Raw genomic sequence first — 12389 nt, 5'->3', positions numbered from 1 at the left:
TTGGCTAAGTGTCTGACTTTTGATTTCAGCTCAGGTCATGATCTCAGGGTTGTGGGATTGAGCCCTGTGTCAGGCTCTATGCTCAGCACACAGTCTGCTTGGGATTCTCTCCCTCTAAATAAATTTTAAAAAGAAAAAGGAAAAAAAAAGAGATAACCACCTTTCATGTTTTGATGTTTACAGATGCATCCATCTATTTTTACAAAACTAGGATTATTATGCAATACTCCCTTATAAACCATTTTTTAAAAAGATTTAATTTATTTATCCATGAGAGAGAGAGAGAGAGAGAGAGAGAGGCAGAAACATAGGCAGAGGGAGAAGCAGGCTCCATGCAGGGAGCCTGATGTGGGACTCAATCCCAGAACTCCAGGATCACGCCCTGAGCCAAAGACAGACGCCCAACCACTGAGCCACCCAGGCATCCCATGAACCACTTTCAAAACATAAATTACTGTGACTCTTTCCCCATATCTCATATTTTGTAATATTGCCCAGTATGGATGAAATAGTGTATTTAACTTACCTCTCTACTGACTATGTCAGTCATTCACAATTTTTTTTCTTATTACACATAGCGTGACATTTTACTTTTTTTATTTTTATTTTTATTTTTATTTTTTTACAGGGTGACATTTAAAAAAAAAGATTTTATTTATTTGACAGAGAAAGAGAGAGCACAAGCAGGGGGAACAAAGGGAGAGGGAGAGGATGAAGGCAGCTCCCCATGGAGCAGGGGGGCCCAATGTGGGATCACTACCCAAGCCGAAGGCAGACAACCAACTGAGCCACCCAGGCGCCCCATTATAGGGTGAAATTTTAAAAGAGATGATGGGTATTTCCTGCTAACTCATTATGTAGCCCTCTCCCCTGGCTTTTTCCTCTGCCTTTCTACCACGAATGCGTCAGCTAAGCCAGCATCTGGAGTCGCCTCAACCCTCACTGCTTCTCACTCCCACGTCTAATCAGTCATCAAGTCTTGTGGTGGCTTCCTGTGCTCAGGCCCTCAGCTCAGATGTTCTCTGGGGACCATCCCAGAGGCTTGGCCATCCTGGAGTTGCCCAACACCCCCGCCCCAGTTCCTCCTAGTCTCCATTCTGACTCATCCTGGAGCCGAAATGATGTTAAGTCTACCCACCTACTGTCCCTGAGGGCAGAGAGAGAAGTCAGAGGCTCCCAGTCTTGGCAGAGGAGGATAACTGTGATTGAGCAGATCGTGGTACCGTGTTTGAAGGGGCCAGGGCAGAAATGGGTAACTGGGCATCCATATGAGGGAGGACCTCTGTGCCACTTGGGTGCCGGTCAGGGCGCTGGCTGGGCTGCTCTGCTGCTGGAGGCCCGGCCCCCTGGCCGCCTGCCCCATCCGCACGCGGCCTTCCAGGTCCTCACTCTAGCAGGAAGCGCGGTGGCCGGGCCCTCACCGGGGAACTTCCGAGTGGATGCTGAGGGCTGGATTCTGGGAAGACCAGGGCCCTGGGGCCCGGAAAGGCCGTGCATGTTTGAGTTGGGGCGCCGGCTTACAGATTCCATGAGGGTTTTGTAATCTTGTAACTTCGGCTCGAGATCCTTCTTCAGTCCTGAAACTCATCCTGCTTCTTGGCCCCAGGGAAAATGACCCTGTGCTTCCCTTCTAGGTGGGGTCAGCTCGGAATGGCCGGCTTCGAGAAGACCTGATAGGCCTTTGATTCCAGCCGCTGTTCTCTGCTTCATGCCGTCTCTCCGGAGCATGACAGACAGAGGGGGCTCCTTCCCGGGCCCTTCCTTCCCCGGGTGTCTTTGCTGTCTTTGCGGGGATCCTAGAAAGTCGTCCTTGGGCAGGGAGGGGTGCCTTTCTCCTGTCCATGCCTCCGCTGTTGCCCTTCCCCTGCCTTGTCCACCAGAGCAAACTCTTGCAGCCTCCTCTTCCAAAGTCCAGCCCCAGGCCACCCCCTCCTCCTCCTTGTTTCTCACCGACTGAACCAATTCTGTTGCTCTGGTTTCTCTCATAGTGCCCTGAGCTCCTTGTTAGCAGTGTTGGTTTACTTGCTTGTATTCTGACCCCCTTCTCTGCCCACTTGCTGCCACCCCCTTGCTACCACAGACTCCTGAGGGTGGCACCCCACTGATTCATCTCCCTCTCACTCAGGCCTGGCGCTGGGCTTGGCCAAGAGAGGGCTGGAGTGGATGAGAAGGGAAGACTGGAGGGTCTCTGATCACCATAAACAGCAGTAGCTCCTGCACCATTCTGTTATCCCAGATCCCCAGCCTTGATCCTCCTGTTTCCTCACAGTAGGATCTGTGAGGATTTAGTTTCAGGTGGGGACTCACGCCTTGGTGGGTAAATGAGGAAGCTGAGGTCCCAAATGAAGAAGTGACATACCTTGCCTCCTCACATCCCTTCCTCGGTGCCTCCCACCTGCCTCCTTTCCTCAGGACTGCAAGAGCAGAGTTGGGACTTCTGGAGGGATCTGAGGGATTTGGGAGGCCTGGGAGTAGTTCTGGGCAGTGAAGTTTGTGGGGGGGAGTACGTGCAGACTCTCCAGTGTGTGGGGGGACCCGGAAGCAGGTTTGGTATTGAGATATGTCTTCTTTCTACTCCGTACTCCTGAAGAGGGGATCCTAGGTGGTCCCCCAGTTTCCAGGTAGCTCCAGCCATATCAGCAGAGTCAACAGAGAGTGCCGTACCATGGTAGACACTCGGCAAGCATCTGATGAAATCGCTGTGTGACCTTAGGTGAGTCATTCAATTTCTCTGGGTCTCAGGGTTTGGGTCTCGAAAATCAGAAGCTTAATGTTCCTATCCTTAGGAGCGAGGGACAGGACCAGATTGTCTCCCAGATTTGACAGGACTGCCATGAGAAAGAGGGGATCATATTTGTTTGTGTAGCCCAACAAGCAGGAAGAAGGTGGATGAAGGAAGGTGGAAAAGCAGATATAGATTTGGGGTCAGTGAAAATGCTGGGCAACTTATTGAGTGTAGAGCGTCTCTAGAATGAAAGGGGCTGCCTTAGGAGACAGTGAGTCCGTCATCTCGAAGGTATGCAAGGAGAGGCCAGGTGGCCATCCTGGGGCATAATACAGAAATGGTAGGATTGGGCTGAATGAGATTGGAAGTCCAACTCTGAGAGCTATGATGTGAGTTACCTTCCAAGTCCTTTTGTGCCCAGCATGGTCTTTTGCCACGTTAGCAGGTAACGGAGACAGCTCAGCATGGGAGCTGGGAGACCTGAGGCTAGCCCTCACTCCACGTGTGACTGTGGGGAGGCCTTGGAGAAGTGGCCCGTTCCCTGGGCTACGGTTCCCTGATCTTTGAAATGGTAATAATAATATCTGTCCTGTGGATCTTTCTAAGAACATGATTACTAAAAAATACTCATAAGCTAGGAAATTCCACACAAATATCAAAGGTTAGCATTTGAAACAACTTTGTGTGACTGTTTTTTCAAAAGTGATACATCTTTATCATAGCAAATTTAGAAAATACAGAGCCAAGAAGTAAGTTTAGATGAGGCATTATTTTACCAGACAGAGGTAGCCATTGTTAGCAACCTGGCATATCTTCTTAGTCATTTCTCTACACATATATACATTTATAGAATTTTATCTATCATCTATCTATCTATCTATCTATCTATCTATCTATCTATCTATCCTCCATGCCCAGCTTGGGGCTCAAACTCATGACTCTAAGATCAAGAGTTGCATGTTCCACCAACTGAGCCAGCCAGGCACCCTTACATTTATTTAGTTTAATTTTATTTTTTGAAAAGATTGTCTTTATTTACTTGAGAGAGAGAGTCAATGCAGAAGGGAGAGGGAGAGAGAATCTGAAGCAAGCTCTGAGCTGAGCACAGAGTCTCATATGGGGCTTGATCCCATGACAGCAAGATCACAACCTGAGCTGAAACCAAGAGTCCAATGCTTAACCAACAGAGCCACCCAGGTGCCCCTGTAATTATATAATTTTGAACCAAATATTGTGTCAAATAATATATACTATTTTGTGCCCTACTTTTATTTCCACTTAAGGTATTTATATATACGTACGGACATTTCCTCACATCTTTAAATGTTCTTCTCTGTAGAGTTAGCCTTAAAAAGATCCTTTGTACTGAAGTTTAATATAGATATAGAAAAGCACATGCATCAAAGGGTGTCACTCATTGAATTTCACAACTCATCTGTGTACCCAGCACCAGGATCGAAAGGACAGATTATTATCGTCCTGTCCACCCCCGAATGATGTCCTCAGGTCCCCTCTCCGCCACTACCCACCTCCTAGCTGGGGTTGCAGCTTCATTCAGAATTTTTACTTTGAAATAATTAGAGGAGACTGGGTACATATTGCCAAACTGCTCTTCAGCAAAAGTTGTACCAAAATTCTCTCTCCTGAACTGGGCTTGAGACCGTATTTTCCCACCCCTTCCTCTAAGCAGAGACCACCTCCTAGAAATGAAACAAAAACAGTGCAAATGGAATCCCACAGTGTCTTAGTTTGTTTTTTGTTTTTGTGTTTTTAATTACTGAGGGAAGTTTTTTGGGGGGCAGACAGGGGGATCCTGGGGTCCCATGTCCTTCTCACTTACCGGTTCTCTCCAGGCCAGGGAACCAGGACCAGAGTTACTTTCCTCTGTGCCACAGCATGTATGGCCCTGGACAAACCACATGCCATCTTTCTGACCCTCACTTTTCTCTTTTGTAAAAGGAGTTAACAATGTCATCCTAACTCCTTGCAAAGTTTTTGTTAAGATCAAAATTACACAGGCATGCAATTGCTCTGAAACATCACACGCTGTTCAGATGGTAGATAGGCATTGTTACTTTCAGTTCCTTTTCCCCCATAATTTCTGGCTACACATCACAGTACTTTGTCTTATCAGTGCCCCTGGCTGGGTGTCAGTGACATAATGACTCAAGCCTCCCTTGGTCCTCTGTGGGCCTAATGGCATAGAGAGTCACAGGATTTATGTACCATCATGGCACCAGTACTACCCAGTCAAAACCAACATGGGTCTTGTCCTGTGATAGGCGCCCTGAATCTCAGCCTTGGGAAGTGGAGGAAGTTGCTAGCACTATCCAAGACCCCCAGTGCGCCAGGCCAATGTGATGGGGGCTCTGAGGGTGGTGTGAATGTGCTGCAAACAGTATCAATACCCTCACTCTCTGGTGAGGGACCTGGAGCTCCAATCTCTTGGCTGGGGTGAGGCAGCTGCAAAGTGACAGGAACAATTGGGATGCAAGGTGTCCCCAACTCCCTGCCACTCTGATTCCAGAGACTAAATATTTTCCTTGCTGACCTATCTTCATTCCTGGGCATCCCCACATGACCAAACATTTTTAGTTAAATCTCTGAGGTCCTTGTAAAAATGCCAAGGGCGTGGGCGAGGACTATACTATATCTTTATCCACAATTGGCAGTGGCCCACAAGATGTCCTTGGTATACTTTAAACTAAACAGGGCCCCAGGATGGGTAGGGAGGAGGCCCGAATGGGAAGGTCAGACGACCTGGATTCAAATTCAGCCCATGTTCTACTGCCCTTGGCCAGTAGAACAACCAAGCAGGAGTAACTATAAGTTGCTCCCAAGTGGTCCTTCTCACAGGTTGGTGGATTGGGCTGGAGCCCAGATTGGAGCTGTTGGATCACCGGCCGCAGGACCTCAAGTTCCTTCTAAGATCCCCACCAAACCCCAGTCTTAGCTACTATGAGGAAGAGCCAAGGGGGCTGACACTCTAGGATTCTGTTTCTGATTCTGTATGGTTAGCATGTATTTTCCATCTATGCACTTGTTTACTTGTGGGCCCCAGAGTCAGACAGACTCACTTTTAAAATCTAAAATTTGGTGGCACCTGGCTGGTTCAGTTGGTGGAGCATGCAACTCTTGATCTCAGGGTCATGGGTTCAAGCCCCCATTGGGCATAGAGCTTACTTAAAAAAAAAAAACCACACACAAAACTGAGATTTCTCACTTACCCACTGTGTGACCTCGGGCAAGTCAGGTAACCTCTCTGAGTCTTAGTTTTCTCATCTGCCAAACATCTTTTTGTGTCATGAGAATGAAGAAGTCAATATATAAGCAGCGACTATTGGTGAACTTAAAAAAAAAATCAGGGGATCCCTGGATGGCTCAGTGGTTTGGTGCCTGCCTTTGGCCCAGGGCATAGTCCTGGAGTCCCAGGATCGAGTCCCACATCGGGCTCCCTGCATGGAGCCTGCTTCTCCCTCTGCCTATGTCTCTGCCTCTCTGTATCTCTCATGAATAAATAAATGAAATCTTAAAAAAATAAAATAAAAGTAAAAAAATCACCTGAATAAATGTTAGTTTTTAAATTCTATAAAACACAAAGATTGGAAGTTATTTTATCAAAGGGGAATATGTGAAGGCTGCCAAGAACTGCTGCTCAGACTTCTACTTCTCCGAGCTCCCCCTCTGCTCTCTTCTCATGGGGATGCCTCATCCCCCCAACCCTCACCTCACACCTGGGACTAGAGCATCAACACCAAGAACAGGGGTATAAGAAAAGGGGCAGATGGGTGGAGAAAGGAAGAGGGGCATGCTGTTGGCATCGCCCTCTGGAGGGGACAGCCCTGACAGGCCGAGACCTGGCTTCTGCTGCTGGCTCCACCAGCCCCTCAATTCTTGCAAGGATCCCCAGGTCCCTCTCTATCAGATGGGAACTCCAGTTCCAGTCTTGCTTATGTGGCCACTTGCCACCTTCTCTTGCAGTCCATGGGAGCCTCCAGGGTCAGGGCTGGGTTTGGAACCCCTCTTGGTGCCCTGTGGCCAGGGACTGTGGTGTCTTCCTGATAATCACAGGGCTTCAGAGCTTGTATGGGTGGATCTTGCCCTCTGAGGTCTGCAGACTCACCCTCTGGGCTGCCCTAATCCTTTGAGTCACTCTCTCAGGATCCTGTTGCCTTTGTCCTTGAGTTTTATTATTCTTGTCACCTCTCACCCCCATCTCCTAGGGCTTCAGAGCTTGTATGGGTGGATCTTGCCCTCTGAGGTCTGCAGACTCACCCTCTGGGCTGCCCTAATCCTTTGAGTCACTCTTTCAGGATCCTGTTGCCTTTGTCCTTGAGTTTTATTATTCTTGTCACCTCTCACCCCCATCTCCTAGGAAATGGGCTTCTCACCAAATGGGAAGGGCTAAGCAAGCTCTTCGGGCAGGCAGGTCTATCAGCTAAGTAGTTACCTTTGTCCTTTTTAATGTTTTCTTTTTCTTTTCCTTTTCTTTTTGTTTTTGAAACTGAATCTACAGGGAGTGGGAAGAGGACAGAGCTCGGAATAGGGCTTCTGAGTACAAGCCACAGGTTCTATCACCTACTCTCTGGGCTTCATTTTCCCCATCTGTGAAACGGGTTGGTGATAAGCCCTGCCCCGTTTTCCTCATGAGAAGATTGTGAAGAGCAAATGAAGTGTGAACAGTAAGCTCTGTGTAAACTTTAAAATGTTGTCCAAGCCTGATTATGCAGTAGAATCATCTGGATTTGTTTGTAAAACCTGAAAAACTACCACCACCACCACACCACCACCCATGTCTGTGCACACACACACACAAAAGTTAGAAACTTATGAAACATTGAAGTGAGATTTTGGTACATTTGGGGAAGAAATGAGATTTCTAGACCTTTCTGGTAAAGGTCTGTGCTGCGTACCATGCTGCAAGCATTATGGAGCTGGTATGCCAGCCTTCTTCAGTCTTTTTCCTAGTGGTTCACAGGCCCTCTGTTAGCAGTGGCCCCTTGATCTTCCAGGCTGACTCACGTTATAGCTGGGTAAGCAGGCTCAGAGGAGGGAGGACTCGCCCTTCGATTGTCAGTGGGGCTGCCACTGGGATGGGTGAAGCAGGGCACGGGCCTAGTCACTTGGGCAGGGTGGGGAAGTCAGAGCAGAGGTGGTTCCCTGTCAAGGAGCTGAAGAGAAGGAGGGAGAACCTCACGGGGAAGGTTCCCCATCCCAGCTTCAGAGGGTGAAGCAGACACCTGCCACCCGAGAGAGATAGGAGACTGGAAATCTCAGGCGCTGGTTTCTGCCATGAGCTTGCTGTGCAGCCTTGGGAAAGTCACTTAACCTCTCCGGGCCTCCATTTCACAGTCAGTAAAATGGATGCAACAGACATGTGTATTTATTTTTGGGAATGCACTGACAAGCAACTGTGTGGCAGGCACCAGCCTGGAGCCAGGGATCCTGGAAACAAGGGAGGCATAGTTCTTGCCCTCAGTGTAAAGTGTAAGCTGGAAAAAGAAACAGAGAAAATAAATGTGATCAGTGTCACTCTGGAGGGAAGGTGAGGTACTGGGTTAGTGCGTGGGAGGAGCATCTAACGTCCTCTGGGGGAGGAGGTGGGGAGGTGGTGGCATGGAAACTGAGGTAGGAAGGGTAAGTGGCAGGCAATCAGGCTGGTGGGTATGAGGACAGGGAAGCATCTACTGCCCCTGCCCCTACTCCTTTGAGGGTGAGCTTTCTTTAAAACATGTTGGCAAAGGGAGGTTCTGTGTAGCGGCTCCTGAGAGGTCCTCTCAGAACCCCAGAACACTGCCCCCGAGCCCCCATCCCGGTCCCTCCCCACGTCCCACATGTCCCTACGGAGGGTGGGTGGGGCAAGCCAAGGGAATTACAGTGTTTGTGTCTGTGTGTGGGGAGAGTATTTTTAAAGCTTGTGCTAAGTATGACTTTGCCCACAGTCTGTGGGAAGGAACAAAAAGCTATGCCTTTTTCAGGGTCCACTCGGGGCCACCACATTTCAGACCAGCTTTCCTCTCCTGGCCCCCACGTGTGACTGGCCTCACCCCAGCCCCGGGGGCCCTCCTAGAAACCCTGCGGCTGCCTGGAGGAAAGCCACTGAGGGAGGGGGAAGGCATGTTAGCCCGACGTGGGTTTAGGTCTTTAATCTTCCAGGTCTTAGCAGGGACTGGAGGTGAGATGGGGAAGTCCCTGCTTGAGAGGTGGGTCTGTCTGGGGACCTGCAAGTCCTCTGTCTGGGCTGGGAGGAGGGTGTGAGGCGGAGGGGAGACTGGCCAAGCCCCTGGGAGGCCGCGAGACCCACACAGAACAAGAGGTGGGCTCATGTGCCAGGCGGCACCTCATAAGGTTGAGAACCCCTGGTACGCGTGTGTCCTTTCAGCTGTGCCTCTCTGCCGGTCCCTCGGTCAGGTCCCTCGGAACTGGCCGTCCTGGAGGAGGCTCTGGCTGGCTGTCTTTGTCATTTGGCCTCTTTGTGTCTTCAGCTGCTCTGGCCCAGGGCTTGGTTAGTGATTTTGTTTGTTTTTATCAGGGAAGCCAAAGGGGATGAGGCAGGGACTATGGGGCTGGGGGCTCACAGAGCCCAGGACTTGATTGTTTTGGTTGTTTATTGCCCTTGTGAGAAACCACTCCAAAGGATAATGGCTTAGCACAACAATCGTTTTATTTGCTCACCATTCTACAATCAGGGCTGAGATCACCTGGCCCATTCTTCTGTTCTCCTGCTGGTTTTGTTGGGGTCACTCGTATGTCAAGCTGGTGGGTTGGCTGGGGTCCAGGATTTGCTGGGATACAGGACGGTTGAGGTTTTCTCTCTCCATTTGGCTTTACAGCTTCTCCAAATGGTTTCACCAGACTCGGTACGGGGCAGCTCTGGGTTCCCAAGATTGCAAAAGTGAAACTTAGCAGGCCTTCTTAAGACTGAGATCTGGAAACTGACCCTGAGCCACTTCTGTTGTGTTCTGTTGATTAAAGCAAATCAGGATCCAATCCAGATTCGAAGGGGAGGGTGATAATACTAGGAGGTGGGTCATGGGAGTCATCAATAGAACAGGATCTCACACTGGCTGGTAGAGAAGGCTGCATGTGTGGGAGACCTTATCCTTCAACTACCTTCTTCTTCTTCTTTTTTAAGATTTTATTTATTTATTCATGAGAGAGAGAAAGAGAGAGGCAGAGACACAGGCAGAAGGAGAAGCAGGCTCCATGCAGGGAGCCCAACACAGGACTGGATTCCAGGTCTCCAGGATCAGGCCCCGGGCTGAAGGTGGCGCTAAACTGCTGAGCCACTCGAGCTGCCCCTTCAACTACCTTCTTAATGGATCTCATGATCGGGCCACTGGCATCATCGTCTCAGCAGCTGACATGACATAGCCCCTTAAAGTCATTTTTAGGGTATATCACATTTGGAGACAGCAGTCAGGTACCCTTTGCTCCCCAGTAGCTAGCAAATGCTCTAATCCTGCAAGACACTTGTTCATCTCCATAGCTTAAGCCAAAGAACAATGGTGGAGTTTCAGGCAGAGTGAGGCTGTCCAGGAGGGTGACAGGAGTGGAAGGTTTTCCCTGCAGCTCACATCACAGTAGGTTGGCCATTCCATCTGTGACCGCCAGGCTCAAGGAGGATGGTTAGGAGGATATTTCCTAAGCATTGTTCCCTTACCAGTGTTGGGTCAGGAGGAAATTGTACCTTAAGGGCAATTTTGAAATGTACTGATACAGAGGGTAGAACTTCTTTTCAGCCAAATTCCTGAGCATAATAGCTTCTATGAGGTCACCTGCTGAGAGCTGATGGCCACTGAAGAAATCCTGCCTGAGAATATTTTGAGTCACAGCATGCTTATAAATTTGACAAAAGAAATAATTTTCAAAAAATTAGTATTTTATATTATTTATTATTACTTATTCTATGCGAGTCACTAGCCGGAGTGTTTTATTACATTGACTCACTTACTTCCTACCGTAAGACTGTGAGATCACTACACACTCCATTTCACAGATGTGGAAACTGAGGCTCACAGAGAGGTTAAAGGGCTTACCCCAGGCCACTTAGCTATAAGCGGCAAAGCCAGGCTTCCAAGCCAGAGCCTTCACTGCTGGTTATGTGGCTTTAAGGGGCCGTGCATCAGGTCCTTACCCTTATTAAGGAACCTGGCTCTTTGTCCTTCCCCTGAGCAGAAGGGCTCATGCTTTGAATCATCACTCAACTTTGGAAAATGTTGCTGCTTCTAAGAAACAACTAGTTAGAACATTTTTCCTGGCTTGACACTTCTGTTCTAAAACCCTGTTCCCCTTTTCTCTGTCTCCTTGTATCATGTATATAATTACATATATATGTTACATATACCTATGTGTATATATCAAGAAACATAAATGTGTATTCCTAAATCAGAATATTTTAACTAACAGATAAGCAAAATAAAAAAAGAGTTAAACAGTAAACCCAGGAAGAATTTCCTGCTGGCTCAACAAACACAATCACATCCATAAATATAACTACTGTCACTTTAATAAATAAAAGAGAAGAATAAACACAGGTCATGTGTCTTCACTGAATGGCCAATTGCTGTTGCCAGAGACTGAGCTACCGGCTGACACTAGGTATTGACACACAGAGCAGTTATCATTGCAATTAGCTACCTGCAAACACTGGGCACTGGTATATGCTGAGCAATAGTGGACATTACTGCCACTGGACTTTTTCTCTTTGTGGATATCAGCCGTTGGTGGGGGCTGCCACTGATGGACATTAAGTATCGATAAATATTAGGTATCAGTGAACATTTGCTCCCTTACCAGCATTAGCCAACACAGAACACTGAGCATTGATGGGCAAGGCCCCAGTAGCCTATGATGACCTCTACTGTCTTGGCAGAGGGTAGGCCCCTGCCCCAGACATGCTTGGCAGTCTTGTGCATAGAAACATCCTGTGAGCTGGTTTGGAAGCAGATGGTGGGTGCTAGTATGTATATCTTCATCTGCCCTCTCTGAGAACCCTTTGGCTACGACAATTTGGGGACCTCAGGGGATGGCACGATAACATCCATGGTGGGAAATTCCTGGGTTTGAAAGAATAATTGGTTCCCAGAAGGCGACGTTACACACAAATATACACAGATACTCTTCTGCCATCCTGACCAACATTGGGTGTTTGCTCCTTCCTTCTCTGTAAATGGTGTGATTAAAGCACAGCAGGGCTGGTTTCATGGGCTGTGGGACCTTAGAAGGGCCTTGGTTTAATGCCCGGCTCTTGCCATCTTGAAATTCTCAATAATTTTGAATGAGTCCCTGTATTGCCATTTTACACTGGGTCTCGCAAATTATGTAACTAGTTCTGAAGCACAAAATCCAGGTCATGTGCCATGCGACCTTGGGCTGCTCTTCTCTGGGTCTCAGTCTCTACATTTTTGATACAGGGCTGGGGGTGGGGGCAAGCAGATGGGGGGATGGAAGGAGGGAAGGACATTGACTTTGGTCTTTGTTTTTTCATGCTCTATTACGTAGAATTAATGATCTGATTGGAGATACTTAGAGTTGCATAACTTCCCTGATTTATTTTCAACAGAAAAATAAATAGAACCCAGTGTTTTTTTGTTTTTTTGTTTTTGTTTGTATGTTTGTTTTTGGTTTCTCAGAGCACCTCTGCCCTTTCTGACATGTAGAA

General features: G+C 48.2%; 1 long non-coding RNA gene across 3 annotated transcripts; it reads left to right on the top strand.

Moving 5' to 3' along the window:
* Positions 1-1113: 1113 nt before the first annotated feature.
* On the top strand, positions 1114-12309 carry LOC121476306. 3 transcript variants are annotated; one of them, XR_005983904.1, is made up of 4 exons: positions 1114-1219; positions 1635-2713; positions 7242-7407; positions 9137-12309. It is a non-coding gene; the product is annotated as an uncharacterized LOC121476306 (long non-coding RNA). The 3 variants fall into 3 exon arrangements; XR_005983903.1 differs by having other exon boundaries at positions 9108-12309; XR_005983902.1 differs by having other exon boundaries at positions 7242-9230; positions 9861-12309.
* The last annotated feature ends 80 nt before the right edge of the window (positions 12310-12389 follow it).

This window comes from Vulpes lagopus, chromosome 15 (assembly GCF_018345385.1).
Source record: "Vulpes lagopus strain Blue_001 chromosome 15, ASM1834538v1, whole genome shotgun sequence".
NCBI lineage: Eukaryota > Metazoa > Chordata > Mammalia > Carnivora > Canidae > Vulpes > Vulpes lagopus.
Note: the sequence above shows the minus strand (reverse complement) of the source record. Positions and strands in the feature narration are given on the sequence as shown.